At 41.2% G+C, this 14,862-nt stretch overlaps 2 long non-coding RNA genes and 2 pseudogenes across 2 annotated transcripts; 1 reads left to right on the forward strand and 3 right to left on the reverse strand.

Moving 5' to 3' along the window:
* The first annotated feature begins 206 nt into the window (after positions 1 to 206).
* On the forward strand, positions 207 to 1,649 carry LOC148364449 (ammonium transporter Rh type B-A pseudogene; annotated as a pseudogene).
* A 4,791-nt stretch (positions 1,650 to 6,440) lies between these two features.
* LOC148364450 (ammonium transporter Rh type B pseudogene) lies at positions 6,441 to 7,883 on the reverse strand (annotated as a pseudogene).
* A 1,356-nt stretch (positions 7,884 to 9,239) lies between these two features.
* LOC148364451 (uncharacterized) lies at positions 9,240 to 12,423 on the reverse strand. Its single transcript, XR_015850635.1, has 3 exons — positions 12,324 to 12,423; positions 9,360 to 9,470; positions 9,240 to 9,273 (listed from the first exon to the last, which is right to left on the reverse strand). It is a non-coding gene; the product is annotated as an uncharacterized LOC148364451 (long non-coding RNA).
* Positions 12,424 to 13,139: 716 nt separating this feature from the next.
* On the reverse strand, positions 13,140 to 14,800 carry LOC148364452 (uncharacterized). Its single transcript, XR_015850636.1, has 3 exons — positions 14,274 to 14,800; positions 13,357 to 13,494; positions 13,140 to 13,238 (listed from the first exon to the last, which is right to left on the reverse strand). It is a non-coding gene; the product is annotated as an uncharacterized LOC148364452 (long non-coding RNA).
* Positions 14,801 to 14,862: the final 62 nt, after the last annotated feature.

The following is a 14,862-nucleotide window of genomic DNA, read 5'->3' on the forward strand; positions in this document are numbered from 1 at the left end:
CAACTATAATAACTTCTGTGGTATAAAATTCTTTTGAGGGATAAACTTTATGAGGGATTAAAGTCTAGCACATGTGTTGATGAACCGTCAAATGACTTGATATGGGCTCTTTAACCATTGATATTAACCTTCCTTATCTGATAAAATTGAATACAAAAGCGGGTATAAGTGCACCTGAGCAAGCATGAGACCAGAGGGCTATCACCATGACATCGTCAACGAGCTTGCGAGTACGCCTGCCGGGGCTAGTGTTGGTGTTAGAAGTGATCATTTTGACTCTTTATGCCGTCTTTGTCACGTACGATGACAATGGCAACGCTAAGCTGCAAAACAATCAAACAAACCCGATGGACAACAGCCTGTATCGTGACTATCCTTTTTTCGCCGACGTCCAGGTGATGATCTTCGTGGGCTTCGGCTGCCTGCTGGCCTTCTGCCGATTCTACGGCTTGAGCGGGATGGTCTTCAACTTCCTGACGGCCACCTTCGCCATTCAGTGGGCCATACTCTTTCAAGGCTTCTTCCAGTTTTACCACGATGGGAAAATTCACCTGGGCGTCATCAACCTGCTGAATGCTGAGTTTGCCTGCGCCGTGGTGTTAATTTCCTTCGGGGCCGTGCTGGGTAAGACCAGCCCGGTTCAGCTCCTGGTGATGGCTTTACTGGAGGTCCCTATTTTTGCAGTGACAGAGTGGGCTGTCTTAAAATACATTCGAATTAACGACGCCGGCGGTAGTATTCTTATACACCTATTCGCTTGCTACTTTGGTCTCGGTGTGACGTTCATCCTGTACCGCCCTGTCCTCAACAACGGCCACCCCAAAGAAATCACCAGTTACCATTCAGACATTCTCTCCACCATGGGAACTTTGTTCCTCTGGGTTTTTTGGCCCTCATTTAACTCGGCCCTCACCTTAAAAGGAGACGACCAACACAGAGCCATCCTGCACACTTTTATCGGACTAAGCTCATCCACGCTCACTGCGTTCGCGCTTTCCGCTTTCTTTAATAAGAGAGGCAAGCTCACCATGGCCGACATTCAGAATGTAACGTTGGCAGGCGGCGTGACGGTTGGAGCGTCGGTGGACATGATGATTTCTCCATCGGCCGCCTATGCTTTGGGCGTGATGGGCTGCGTCGCTTGTTTTCTGGGATATAGGTACCTCACCCCCTTCTTGGCACGACGCATGAGGATCCAGGACCAGTGCGGAATTCACAACCTTCATGGTCTCACAGGCCTCATCTCCTCCACGGCTGGTATCGCTGCCATCCTCCTGGCCAATGAGGAAACCTACGGGCCCAGTATGTTCCAGATTTTTTCCCACCGCGCTCCGCCTGAAGGAGATCCCAAGCTGCAGGAGCTACAGGCGCTGATCCCTGGGTTGAAGCCAGGTTTGGGGCGTACAGCACAAGAACAAGCTCTGTATCAAGTAGCGGCTGTCTTTTCAACTATTGGAGCTTCTACTGTGGGTGGCCTGCTTACTGGTTTAGTTTTAAGGCTGCCCTACATGGCTTCCCCATCCACTGAAGACTGTTTTGACGATGATGTGTTTTTTGATGTGCCATCAGATTTTCAAAGACTAGAAGCTCTTAAAAACTCAGAAACCTATAAAGATATTGATCTCCACGAATATAGTAAAAGTCCATAAAGTACCACGGGCTCATATACACATAAGTCATTAGATTTTTGATCTTCCTTAGATCATTGTATGTTATCAAACATTTATGACTGTTATTTGTTTAATAAAATATTTTATATTATGAAATTGCAAACCTCTTTTTGATAAACAAAAGTTTTTGGTATTTACCATTAAATACACTAGTCACGCATGTGTTATTTAATTTTGATGTTCTATCTCATTAGCTCAGTGGTCCCTGAACTTTTCTGCACCATGGACTGGTCTTATGTCTGACAATCTTGTTGTGGCCCGGCCTAATAGTGAGATTAGTGATACTACTAAAATCACTATTAATAAAAAATGTAAGCATACATCCACATGGTAATCACTGGACCTACGAACACGTAGAGAACACAGGCAAAGTCATTACGTTCTATATGATTATCATACTACTTTTAGTCAAGGTATCGTCCTGAAACACAAAAGCAAAGCGCATGAGGAAGGAAACAACTCTTTGGTGTATCTGAAAATGATGAGGACTTTGAAGGATATTAAATTATTTTAATCATGGCTCAACATATTCAACAAAGTGGTACCGTAAGTAGAAATAGTGTGATAAATAAGATAAAATGTATCTCGGGGATATACTGTAATATACTACCATAAAACCTTGTGTACAGGATAAATACATAACTGTATAAGCAAATATAGCTTTTTATTTTAGCTGCTTAAGTTGTCCAGCTAGAGGTCGTTCCATCTTTGGACCACTTTCACAAAAGAGTGTTTTTAATCTAAATATTTAATATTTCGCTTCCTGTTGTATATTTAATGTAATTCCAATTTTAGTTTACGAATATCCCTAAAACCTTTTTTTTTGTCATAACATTCAGCTAATTGTTTCTCAAATGTATTAATTTTCTTTTCCAGCTATTCTTATTTTCCACCCACTGTGTGCTATGCAGTCCCCCTGAAAACGTATTTCAATGCATTCCACACAGTAGTGAGTCTCTCAGGGGTTCCTATGTTGATGTCGAGGGAATATTTGGATATAATCCCTTAATTTTATGATTGCAGTAGGCTATTGTTTAATTTCCAACTACCCGCCTTGTATTTATCTACATGTAAGTCAATATGCAGGCTTACTGGTGCATAGTATGTAATAACAATCACACTTACTATGCAACGAATTGCCATGTCAACCGGCGTTCCAGAAAACAAAAATAGTCTATTTGTGAACACGATTTATGAGACGGTGAGTAGAAAGTACACTATTTTTCTTTTGGGTTTAGTCTCAACATGGCTACAAAACCAAGGTTGTCCCTTAATGTGTGTATTGAGTTGTCATTTGGAGTTAAAGTTTGTAAATCAAAAGTGTAATGTTAATTTACTATCAGTTGTACAGATCGTCAAGTGCCAATACTACCGGTGCTGATACCAGCTCTATTTTAGGGTATTGATTCTCACGACAGCGGGGGCAGGACAAAGACTAGGAACCTTCCCGTGGTGTCCTGCGAAGGGCTCTCTCCCGGGGGAGCCTTACGAATCCAACTCAATCCACTCAGACTCGCTCTCTCTATCTTTCTTGGTCCACTCTCCTTCTTTGTCTCTCCTTTTCTCTCTTCTCCCTTTACATTCTTGTCTCTCATTTTCTCTATCCCTCTTTCCTACTCTCTCCCCACCTCTCTCTCTCTTTTACCCCTTTTTGCGTTTTACTCTGTCTGTCTTTCTCTCTTTCTATCTGTCCCTCTCTTTCTCTCTCTCTTCTACTCTCCTCTCTCTGTTCTTCTTAGGGCGGGCGACTTCGAGAGCAACCCTGGCCGCCAGTCCAAATGCCAGTGGTGCTTTCAAACCATTCGCTGCGACCACACCCCAATCACCTGTACTACCTGCCCACGAAGCTTCCATAAATCATGCACCGGCCTGTCCGAACGTACTAAGGACTTCAGAGGCTTCGTATGCTTGGTTTGCTTGGGTCACACCCCGTCAGGCCTGGCGGCACAGGACAGTTGCAATTTCAAGGTATTTCTCTGACTCTATATTTTCTTTTAGGGGGTTATTTACCGGTGACATAAATACCAACGAACACGGGAAACTCTCAGCTGACATGGAAAAGCTCATTGAACACATTGCCTTACTTGACACCATGTGTCTTATCTGAAGTAGGCTCTGACCCAGAGCTCGCCAAGCTTTTTCAAGCTGAAAGCAACTTTTAGTTACCACTTAAAGTAAACGCCACACAGTTTGATATTAATTTCTAAAATAACAATTTATAATTTTGTTACTATTTCATTATGAGGTGAATTATTGGAAAAAGGTTTAAATAGACTCAGTCAATATTTTACACAAACACCCCAACAACCCAGGACTGTTGGGTTATTTTCAGAACAGGGCTGCTGGCACCTCAGCTGTCCTTAGGGGGCACCCTGGTGCCCACAGGCAACAGGTTGGAGACCCCGTCTCTAAACCATTCAAGTGCAAATCTTCAGATATCAATTCAATTTTTATTTTTATTCAGTAGAATACCGTGGTTGACTGTTCAACATATTAATAATATTGAAGAGGCGTCAAAATCCATTGGCATAAGTTAATCTGGGGAAGGCCATTTTAGTGGATTGATAAGCTCTGAATCCTGACTAAAAAACACAAAAACAGTGATTGTCAGTTATGTAGCTATTAGGCTGTTGTGCAACGATCAGTAGTTTTACCATAAATGGCAGTTTGAGTCTCAGTCTTATCAGCTGTTAGAACAGGAATTCAAGGAAAGTGACAAGTTGCATAAAAACTTGTGATGCAATCATCCTGACCAGTCAGTCATAGATAGATAGATAGATAGATAGATAGATAGATAGATAGATACTTTGTTCATCCCCGAAGGGAAATTCACATTTCCAGCAGCATCCCTGAGCTGAGAACAAACAATCGAGAACAATCGAAAATAACACGGGAGCTGCTGGAGTGGCTGCCATTCGTGACGGCGCCGGAAGAAACGATTCAATTTGAATCATGTACAAACAAACAAACAAAATATTTATGTTTCAATAAGTGGAAAATGGGGGGAAAATAATTTCTCATACTGAAATAACCAGGTAAAACTAATTTTAAGTTACCTGAATGTTGTGCCATCTCACCTTTCCCACTCTCTCTCCTGCAGTTGACTTGCTGCTGCTCGCTCCTGAAACTAATACTTACCTCTTTGTGTATTGCCTGCATATGGCGACACCCTGGATTGTAGGATTTCTTGAAGACTCTCCTGTCTGACACGTGTGACGTTCGCTCGCTTGCTCTGTACTTGCAAAGCCGGCACCAAGTCTAACATCTTGTGGCATGCACGCTTGCTATTTGCATTGCTCAGTAAAAAATACAGTTGACCCCCGGGTTGTGCCATCCCTACCCTACGATATTTTAACGTTAAAACATAAAATACGATGTATTATGCATTGTTTACTGTTTTTGTGTGTATTTATGTACTTTTTGTGCATCTTTACATGTAAACTAGCTCAATTTATCAATAGGTCTTGCATTTTTTGCTACTAATAGTATTCAGTTACTGTTTTTTACATGGACAAATCTACTTGAATGCACCAATGGCTCAATAAATGTCTTAATGACTTTATAAATGTTGATGAAAATACACCTGAGACAGCTTAAAATGTATTCACAAAAAGCAAGGGGACAGTTTACAATAAAAATGACTTGTCAAAGATAACTGAGATAACCCATAATTGCAACTGGAATGTGGGCTGGCCCTGGGTCTCTTGTTGATTACAGTCGATAAACTATGAAATTCCCAACCCTAGCCCTTATTCTTGAATTATTATGTAAGTAGAATTAAGATAAGTAGAATTTAGCGGTACCAAACACTTTTGGAACAGAAAGAAAAATATTGAAAACTATTATTACAAAGAACACATTTTTCGGAAATGACACATTTCATCTTACAGTATCAAGTGTTATCAATTTAAGCTGTGTTGTGACACTAATCACATTACCAAAACCATTGAAGTTACACTCAACTTCAGGTGGAAAAATAAATCAATCCAAACTACTTTTCAAATTCAACAAATAATGGCTGTATATACACTAAATAAATGTATATTGTCAAACAAGTCAACCAAGTGAGGGGGCTGTTGAAGATTCATTCATTCATTAGTTTTCACGTGGGTCGCAAGGCACTATTAAACAATAATATATTTTTCAAGCTGGATCCAAATGGTTTTGGTAAATAGCGCCACCTATTGTTTAAAAATGATCACAACTTTAACAAGTGTATAAACTTAGATCTTTTGGCAGTATTAGCCATTGTTCCTGGCAAAGAATAAAACTAATGTCTATGATTACGTTGGTCAAATAGATTTTGAAGCACAGTGTATTCGCTTGCCATTTCCGAATGATTCATCCAACTGATAACATTCAGAGCGTACTGTACACGTTTTCACTATTTTCCAACGCTTAATTGTAGTTTGTCAGATTTTAAAGCGTTTGGTATTATCGCACACAGTGGTATCGCCTTCCAGAAGAAAATGATAAGCAGTCGCTTTTCTTCAAAATAAATTGCCTACTGATAATTTGTGCAACATCTCTGTCTTTAAACTTTACGTCCATGTACTCTGTTCTTCTTTGTACTGTACATATTTTTAATTCAACAAACATAAGGTGTTTCTGAAAAGACTCTGCACTTTTGATTTTTAAAAATGTATTTAATAAAGATAAATAACAGTCATTATATTGGATAACCTGGCAGAAGATTAGACAAAACAAATGACTCAGATCCATAACAAAAATGGCAGAGAAGTGATAGCATGTCCATTCTGACCTTTGGGTTTATGGAGTTACTTTATTTTTATAGACATCAGCATCATTGCAGGTTACTGAGTTCTTCACATATTCCCCTCCTTGAAAATCTGAAGGCATATCAAAAAACACCTCATCGTCAAAACAGTCTTCATCAGAAGGGGAGGCCATGCAAGGCAACATCAAAACCAAACCAGTCAGCAGCCCACCCACAGTAGAAACCGCAATAGTCGAAAAGACAGCAGCCATTTGGTACAGAGCCTGTTCTTCTGCTGTACGCCCCAAACCCGCCTTCAACCCGGGGACCAGCGCCTGAAGTTCCTGCAGCTTTGGATCTCCTTCAGGCGGAGCACGGTGGGAAAAAATCTGGTACATACTGGGTCCGTATGTTTCCTCAGTGGCTAGAAGGATGGCGACAATTCCAGCCGTGGAGGAGATGAGGCCCGTGAGTCCATGCAGGTTGTGGATGCCGCACTGGTCCTGGATTTTCATGCGTCGTGCCAAGAACGGGGTAAGGTACCTGTACCCCATGAAACAAGCGACACAGCCCATCATGCCCAAAGCATAGGCAGTTGTTGGAGAAATCATCATGTCCACCGACGCTCCAACTGTCACGCCACCTGCTAATGTTACGTTCTGGATGTCGGCCATGGTGAGCTTGCCTCTCTTATTGAAGAAAGCGGAAAGCGCGAACGCAGTGAGCGTGGATGAGCTTAGTCCGATAAAAGTGTGCAGGATGGCTCTGTGTTGGTCGTCTCCTTTTAGGGTGAGGGCCGAGTTAAATGAGGGCCAAAAAACCCAGAGGAACAAAGTTCCCATTGTGGAGAGAATATCTGAATGGTAACTGGTGATTTCTTTGGGGTGGCCGTTATTGAGGACCGGGCGGTACAGGACAAACGTCACTCCGAGACCAAAGTAGCAAGCGAATAGGTGTATAAGAATACTACCGCCGGCGTCGTTAATTCGAATGTATTTTAAGACAGCCCACTCTGTCACTGCAAAAATAGGGACCTCCAGTAAAGCCATCACCAGGAGCTGAACCGGGCTGGTCTTACCCAGCACGGCCCCGAAGGAAATTAACACCACGGCGCAGGCAAACTCAGCATTCAGCAGGTTGATGACGCCCAGGTGAATTTTCCCATCGTGGTAAAACTGAAAGAAGCCTTGAAAGAGGATGGCCCACTGGATGGCGAAGGTGGCCGTCAGGAAGTTGAAGACCATCCCGCTCAGGCCGTAGAATCGGCAGAAGGCCAGCAGGCAGCCGAAGCCCACGAAGATCATCACCTGGACGTCGGCGAAAAAAGGATAGTCGCGATACACGCTGTTCTCCATTGGGTTTGTCTGGTTGTTTTGCAGCTTGGCGTTCGCGTCATCATCGTACGTGACGAAAACAGCGTACAAAGTCAAGATGATCACTTCTAAGACCAACACCAGCGCTGGTAGGCGCACTCGCAAGCTCATTGACGAATTCATTGTGACACTGACAAAGGTCTGGTCTCATTCTTTACCTGGAATACTAATACCTCCTTTTATACTCAATTTTATCAGATAAGGAAGGCTAATGACAATGGTTAAAGAGCACAGGTCAATGCAGGTGACAGGTTGTTAAACATAGTATCAACTCAGTGGACTGCACTTTAATCCCTCAAAAACGGAAAGTTTTCACTGTTCCTGCTGATTCTCATTATGAAAGGTAACGGGGAAAGATTTTATTTTAATACATTTCAAAGTTCTTTATAGAAACAGGAAAGAACAGCTAAAAATAGTTTGATATAAAAACAAAATAAAAAGAGCAAAAACATCATATCCATTGTTTCATATTTAAAAGAAAATAAATCAACGGTACAATCCTGTGTTTGGTGGGTGACTCTTCAGACTTGTGACTTTTTTCAAATAGGGTTGGCTAAGTCGTCCAGACTGTCAGCATCATCCCCATTTTTTGGACGCATGGTTTGCACAGAAGTATATAGATCCGACACTGCGACAGCCGGTATTCTGTTTCCTCTGTCTTTGTCTCGCAACTTGTCTGAAGGAAATACGACTGAGTACTGAATCTGCGGAGAGATGCATGCAGACTTGCTCGCAGAAGCCTTTAGACTCAGGTTGGCGTAGCAATCTGGAGTTGGTGACTAAAAATAGGAAAGAACCTTTTACTGCCATGTTGACAATTTGAGGTTTATGCTAAAACATACATCAATGAACATTTTCAATGGATTTTGATATTTTAAAGAATATTGGCAATGAATTACATTCTACTGCATTTGTATCTATTTTTAAAATCCTTATTTATTGTTTGAAAACAAATGTGTATTTTTATTTTCAGGCCAGACTGTTAGACTTGTTTTTTCTTGGAAGTGGTCGAGGTGCAGGCGGACATGGGCTGATGTTTTAATATGACTGATACCATTTTGGTATATTCCTTCTGACAAAACAAGTGGTGGGTACTGTAAGTAGTTTTTATTTTTTTAACAAAAAAAAAACATGTTCTATAAATTGAATTTAAGAACCTGTGAGTCAGAGCTCAACTGATCCCTCAAAGACGATGAGCTTACTGTTAAGTGTGGAGGGTGGATTTCTGAAATTGTAGTTGTACCTGCACATATGGAACAGTAAACAACCAGTACAAATACATCATACAAGATATTTCCTAAATCCACTTACTGCTTTTCTGGAAGTGAACATTTCCGTATACTGGACTGTTTTCCATATTGGGACGTTTTCTAAAAGAACGCATAAATTACATTTAAATTTGTTTTCCAGTGAGCATTAGCATTAAAAAAATTCTGATACCATAAGTCCTTCAGATGAAGGGAAATTTAAATACCATACCTTCGTCTTATCTTCTGGCAACACTTTCTTTCCTCTAATGTCAGACGCAGGAGAACAAACCATTTTGAGATGTATCATAACACATTTTCTCAAAACATTATGAGTTAAGAAAACGATTACCTGAGTTATGTAATTTTGTAACACAGGGAACAATGTTAGAAAATAACATTATGACCAGTAAACTACTGGTCACATAGGATACAGGTGGTGAAAATAAAACAGAGGACCAATCTGGAAGAAAAAAATAGATTCATTATAGTTCAAATATTGTAATTCTTTTCGCTGGATTAACAATTGAATTGCATGTACCGTACTTTCCGCACTATATGGCGCACCATGTTATAAGGCGCACCTTCAATGAATGATATATTTTAAAACTTATGCCATACATAAGACGCACCCCATTATAAGGCGCTATAAGTGCATGCTGGTTTAAGATCAGGTAATTGTGCAATTTTGTAATTGTAATCCTGTGCAGTCCTTCGAGACTTTTTTGGGATTAAGGGCTATTTACGGTAAATAAATGTGACGACTTGACTACAGTAGAGAATGTAGTTACTTTATGCAACCTCTAGATGTTGCCACGCTCAAGGGAATGTCAACAAAACATCCAAAAAGGTCAAACTTTATTAACAAACAAGCTTTCCACAACTCCATTCACTCCCAAAATAAATAAACAGCCGTTTTATTATTTTCTCTGAGGTAAAGCATTTTCGTGACACATCTTTGAACAACATCGACATATCATTTTATTTTTTGTCCATTTAGTCAACACGCAAAGAAAAAAACGTCTGATACTGTTATTTTAAATGAAACGTTAGTGCAATCGCAATAAAGTGACACTCGTAATGTGCAAAAACAACGAGTGCAAAGCAATAACATAATAACTGTAAAATGTAAAACGTAAACACACAAAAGAAAAACAAAGATCACTCTATAAGCTCCTCATCGACGAATCCCTCGAATTCTTCTTCTGCTGTGTTCGAATTGACCATATCTCAGTGAATGGGCCATCCAACACGTCCGGTGTTTTTGTGCCAGCGCTGTTGCCTTCATACGTATAGTTATCGTACTGACACTTCTGCTTGCCGCTCTTTGTTGAACAACCCACTGTTCAAGTGTCTCCTCTAACTCTGGCCATCTTGCTTTATTGCCACGGAAACTTTGTTGAGTTTTCCTTACTTGGCGGAGCTTATCTTCATCCTTTCTCCACTTCCGTACCATCGATTCATTTAAGTTTAACTCTCTCGCTGCCGCTCTATTGCCGTGTTGTGCTGCGTGACTGATCGCTTTGAGTTTAAACTCGGCGTTGTACGCGTGTCTCTTAACAGGAGCCATTTTCTTATACAAATGCACGTATGAAAGAGAATCTCGCTCTCGCTCTCGCTCTCGCTCTCGCTCTCGCTCTCGCTCTCGCTCTCGCTCTCGCTCTCGCTCTCGCTCTCGCTCTCGCTCTCGCTCTCGCTCTCGCTCTCGCTCTCGCTCTCGCTCTCGCTCTCTCTCTCAAACGTGACATTCTGAATAATTCTGCGTTTGTTTAAGGTAAATTGTGCTTTACATCTTCACCAGTCATAACCCTGGATTCAGACAAATACTGTATTTGTTGAATATGAATTAAGCAGTTTAATGGGGTAGCCATTTTGCCACTTAGTAAACAAATACAACACGAGCCCCGGCAACAACCAATCGTTTAATATTTCCCAGTATGCACAGCGCGAAAAATGGAGTCGGCGGCTGTTTCTCGTAGTTGCGAGACCTTGCGAACTTAATATTGAGCCATATATAAGGCGCACTGTGTTATAAGGCGCATGGTCAGCTTTTGAAAAAAAATAAGACTTTTAGGTGCGCCTTATAGTGCGGAAAATACGGTAATTACATTTTTTCTTCTAAACTAACTCAGTGCCAAAGATGTATTTTTATGTAATTTATTTATTTATTTACTTTGACAAAAAGTGCAATTGCACAGTAAAATGACAGAAATGATGCCTACTTTTATCTTTTACAGCAACTGTTAGTTAGTAACAATAGGGCGGAATGTCACGGTTGCCATGGTGCCCAATTGGCCCCGCCCATGCGGCGCCAGATGCAGCTTGTTGACAGATTGGCTTCCCCACTATTTAAACCTTGTCCGGTCAATCCCCGGGTGTCAGTCCGTCTGCGAACCTCTGTTTTTCAAGGCAAGCCTTTTTTCCGACCCCTGACTCCCGCCTGTCCCATTTTTGCTCCCGTTTGTCTACGGCTATGACCCGTTTTCATCTCAACCACGTCTGCTCTCCCGTCCCGACTTACGACAAGTTCTTGACCCCGACCAAGTTTTTGCTCTCCAGTCCCTGCTACCGACCAGTTTTTCCGTCCCTGACACCGCCATCGATCGCTACGGATAATCGACTTCCGTGTTCGGATCACAAGCCGAGTACGAGAGCGACCCGCTTCCCGCGTCCAGCGATCATCGGATCGTGGGCGCAGCCCTTCCTCGTTTCTTCTATAAAACCTGTGGTGAACGTTACACAAGTGGGTCCTGTTTTCCTTCTAGTCCTGACACGGAAGACAGTATGGCAACAGATGCTTGCACAGTTTAAGACATGTTTACACTTTAAAAATGTATTAAATAGGTAAAGTGATGTATATAATATCGCAGAAATGTGCTTGTCATTGACGTTCAAAGGAAAATTATTATTGAAGACGACCACTAAACAAGCCAAACCCCCGAAGTTCCTCAAAATATTTGTTCTGGTTTAGGAAATTTTGTAGAATATTTTCTTGTTCTTGTCCTGAGTTCATAGGATTTCTTTTTCTCTGAAATAATGTTTGTTTGTTTTTTTGTTAATCCATTTGATTTTTGTAATTATTGAACACATTTTGCTGATACTCTTGTTTTCTGAAAAGGCAGGTAGGCTTGTTTTCTGAAAAGTGTTAAATTGCTTATTAATCTAAAAAGTAGGTTAAAAAGGCAATTGCAGAAATGTGACAACGACTCTAGTATTAAATCTGCATCTAAAGGATTATTTCTGTTAGACAGACGGACGGACGGACGGACGGACAGGCAGGCAGACAGACAAACAGACAGACAGATTAAAACCTTACCAGCTGCTATTGTTGCATTAGTGCAGTTTGTCATGTTTGATGATTCTCTAAACACAGGCAGATTGTTTACTCACTTGCACCTTCATTAGTGACTTCCAAGAAACTGCTGTCCTCTGAATCGGCACACAATCTAAAACAAGAAAAAAAAACTGTTTCATGCACAGGATGTGCGCTCCTACAGAAAACCACAGCACAAGTATAACATCAAAACAAGTAAAGAGTGGGGGTAAAACTGCTCCAAACATATATTATAAGAGTTTAATGAGGTACTGAAAGCCAGACCAAAAAAATAACCCTTGTGCTATAATGTAACCTGTCCAGGAACACACAGTGATAAACATTTTTATAGCTAATGCCATCAAAAGTTGGCAGTAATGAGAATAACAGCAAGAAATCCAAAATATATCCAGTTTTACTGGAGTGATGCTTGGGCAACACGATGTGCTTTTTGCTGGTGATGGACAAATGAAACCTCATGAAGCAATTTATATTCCCCAAAGTGGTGTCCATCTGCACTAGGTAATCAAGTCAAGTAACATTTATTTGGATAGACCTTAATTAAAAATATCTCAAAGGACTACAAGGGCCACAATTACAACATCCCTGGATCTGAAACATGCATGCAAGCAAGGACATTTCTTTTTTAAAAAAAACAGTATGCGGAAAATCAGAAACCTTGAGGTAATCCCCCTTCAGAGACTACCCATCTGCTATGAATCTTGCTTGGGCACCGATGGACAAAAAATAGTCAACATCAACATTAAACATGAGTAATAACTGAAATTGTACAAAAAGTCCAAGACAGCGAAGCAGCTTCTCATCTCAGTCAGCCGGTCAATGCAGATGATGCAGTCTCAGGTCTAAGTGGCCCTTCACTAACTTATCCAGGTTTGTCCTTCCCCCTCTCTCAGCCACCTGCCAGGCAGATGGAAAGGACAAGAAAATAAGAGTATAAGTTTCGCATCAATCTTAAACTAAAGAATATAAATGTGCGTTAAGTCTAGATTTGAACACTTCCACCGAGGTTGAAGACCTTATTTTGGATCTTTCCACCGCGCTTGGCCCCAAACGGAGAATACTCTCAAGACTGCAGATTTCTCCTTGGCTCTTGGAATCAACTTTAGACCAGTGTTTTCCGAGCGGAGGCTCCAACCAGGAATATGAGGCACGGCTAAATGGGAAAGATAAGAGGAGGTAAGACCATGCACACTTTTGTATATTAGTAACGTAACTTTAAAGTCGCATCTTAAATGGGCAGAGAGCCAGGTTGATATCATCAGCCATGAATCAGCCATGCAAGGTAACTAACTACCTGCTATCGGGAGCATTAGGGATAAGGTCGCTATCATGTTGCACAAAGTATGAACATACTTTGTGCTTGTTTGAGATCATACAATCTACAATAAATAATCTTTTTCCATCAATCAGCTGGTAAATATTGAGATAAAATCCACCATTCTGCCTCTACAATGCGCGCAGATTGTGGCCATTGAACAGCGACGCTAGGGGGGCGATGACACCGTACAAACTAACGCTAGCTGCCGTTAATCACAAGGGAAGAATGGTAAATGGTCTGCATTTATGTAGTACTTTTCAAGTCAATGAAGACCTCCCAAAGCGCTTTGCAATGTGCTTCACACTTACCCATTCACACACACATTCACACACCAATAGTGGCCATGCAAGTAGAAATACAATGGTAAAACAAAGTCACGAGAGAGCACATTTTGTGTCATTTTAAGCAGACTGGTTGTATTTTTCTTCATTCAATGCGTGGCCTGTTAAGTCAGACTGCCGAGTAACATGGCATCAATTTCAAGCATTAAGAACTTCTCCCAAAATTCAAAAAGCACAGTTCAAACCTTCAATACACAAAATTAAACTTCAAGCATTTTCAAGGATTTCAAGCCACCACACAAACGCTGATTATTCAAACTAAAGTAAGTTTACCTGTGAGCAATCCTGTTAAAGCCTCTTCTTCTGGCGAGTAATATCCTCCAAGTGCAGGATAGATTTTGCCACATCAGGATCAATGTTAACCAGGTCAGGAGAGTTTATAGACATTTCATGCCGCAACATCCACTTATAAAATGGTAGCTCGAATGGGAGATCCAGAAGTCTGAAGTCCATTACTTTCAAGAATTTGCGCCTAAAACTAAACAAAAAAAATATTTTTAATTTTGCGTGGGCGGCATGGCTGGCAAACACGATGCAGAGGTCCAGGGTATAATTCCTGCTCCCTGTGTGGAGTTTGCATGTTCTTCCGTGCGTGAATTTCCTCCGGGCACTCCGGTTTCTTCCCACATTCCAAAAAACATCCATGTCAAGTTAATTGGCTGGTCCAAATTGTCCTTAAGTTTGAATGAACGATTGAGTTTTCTGTCTCTGTGTGCCCTGCAAAAAGCTGGCAACCAGTTTAAGGTGTCGTTGAAGATAGTTGGGCTGCAGTATCCCCGCGACCCTATTGAGGATTTGCAGCGCAGAAAGTGTATGGGTGACTCCTTTGTGTACTGAATCGTGAATGAGCGGGGGTTCACTG

Source organism: Urocampus carinirostris, chromosome 6, assembly GCF_059441175.1.
Source record: "Urocampus carinirostris isolate Australia breed hairy pipefish chromosome 6, RoL_Ucar_1.0, whole genome shotgun sequence".
NCBI classification, from domain to species: Eukaryota; Metazoa; Chordata; class Actinopteri; order Syngnathiformes; family Syngnathidae; genus Urocampus; species Urocampus carinirostris.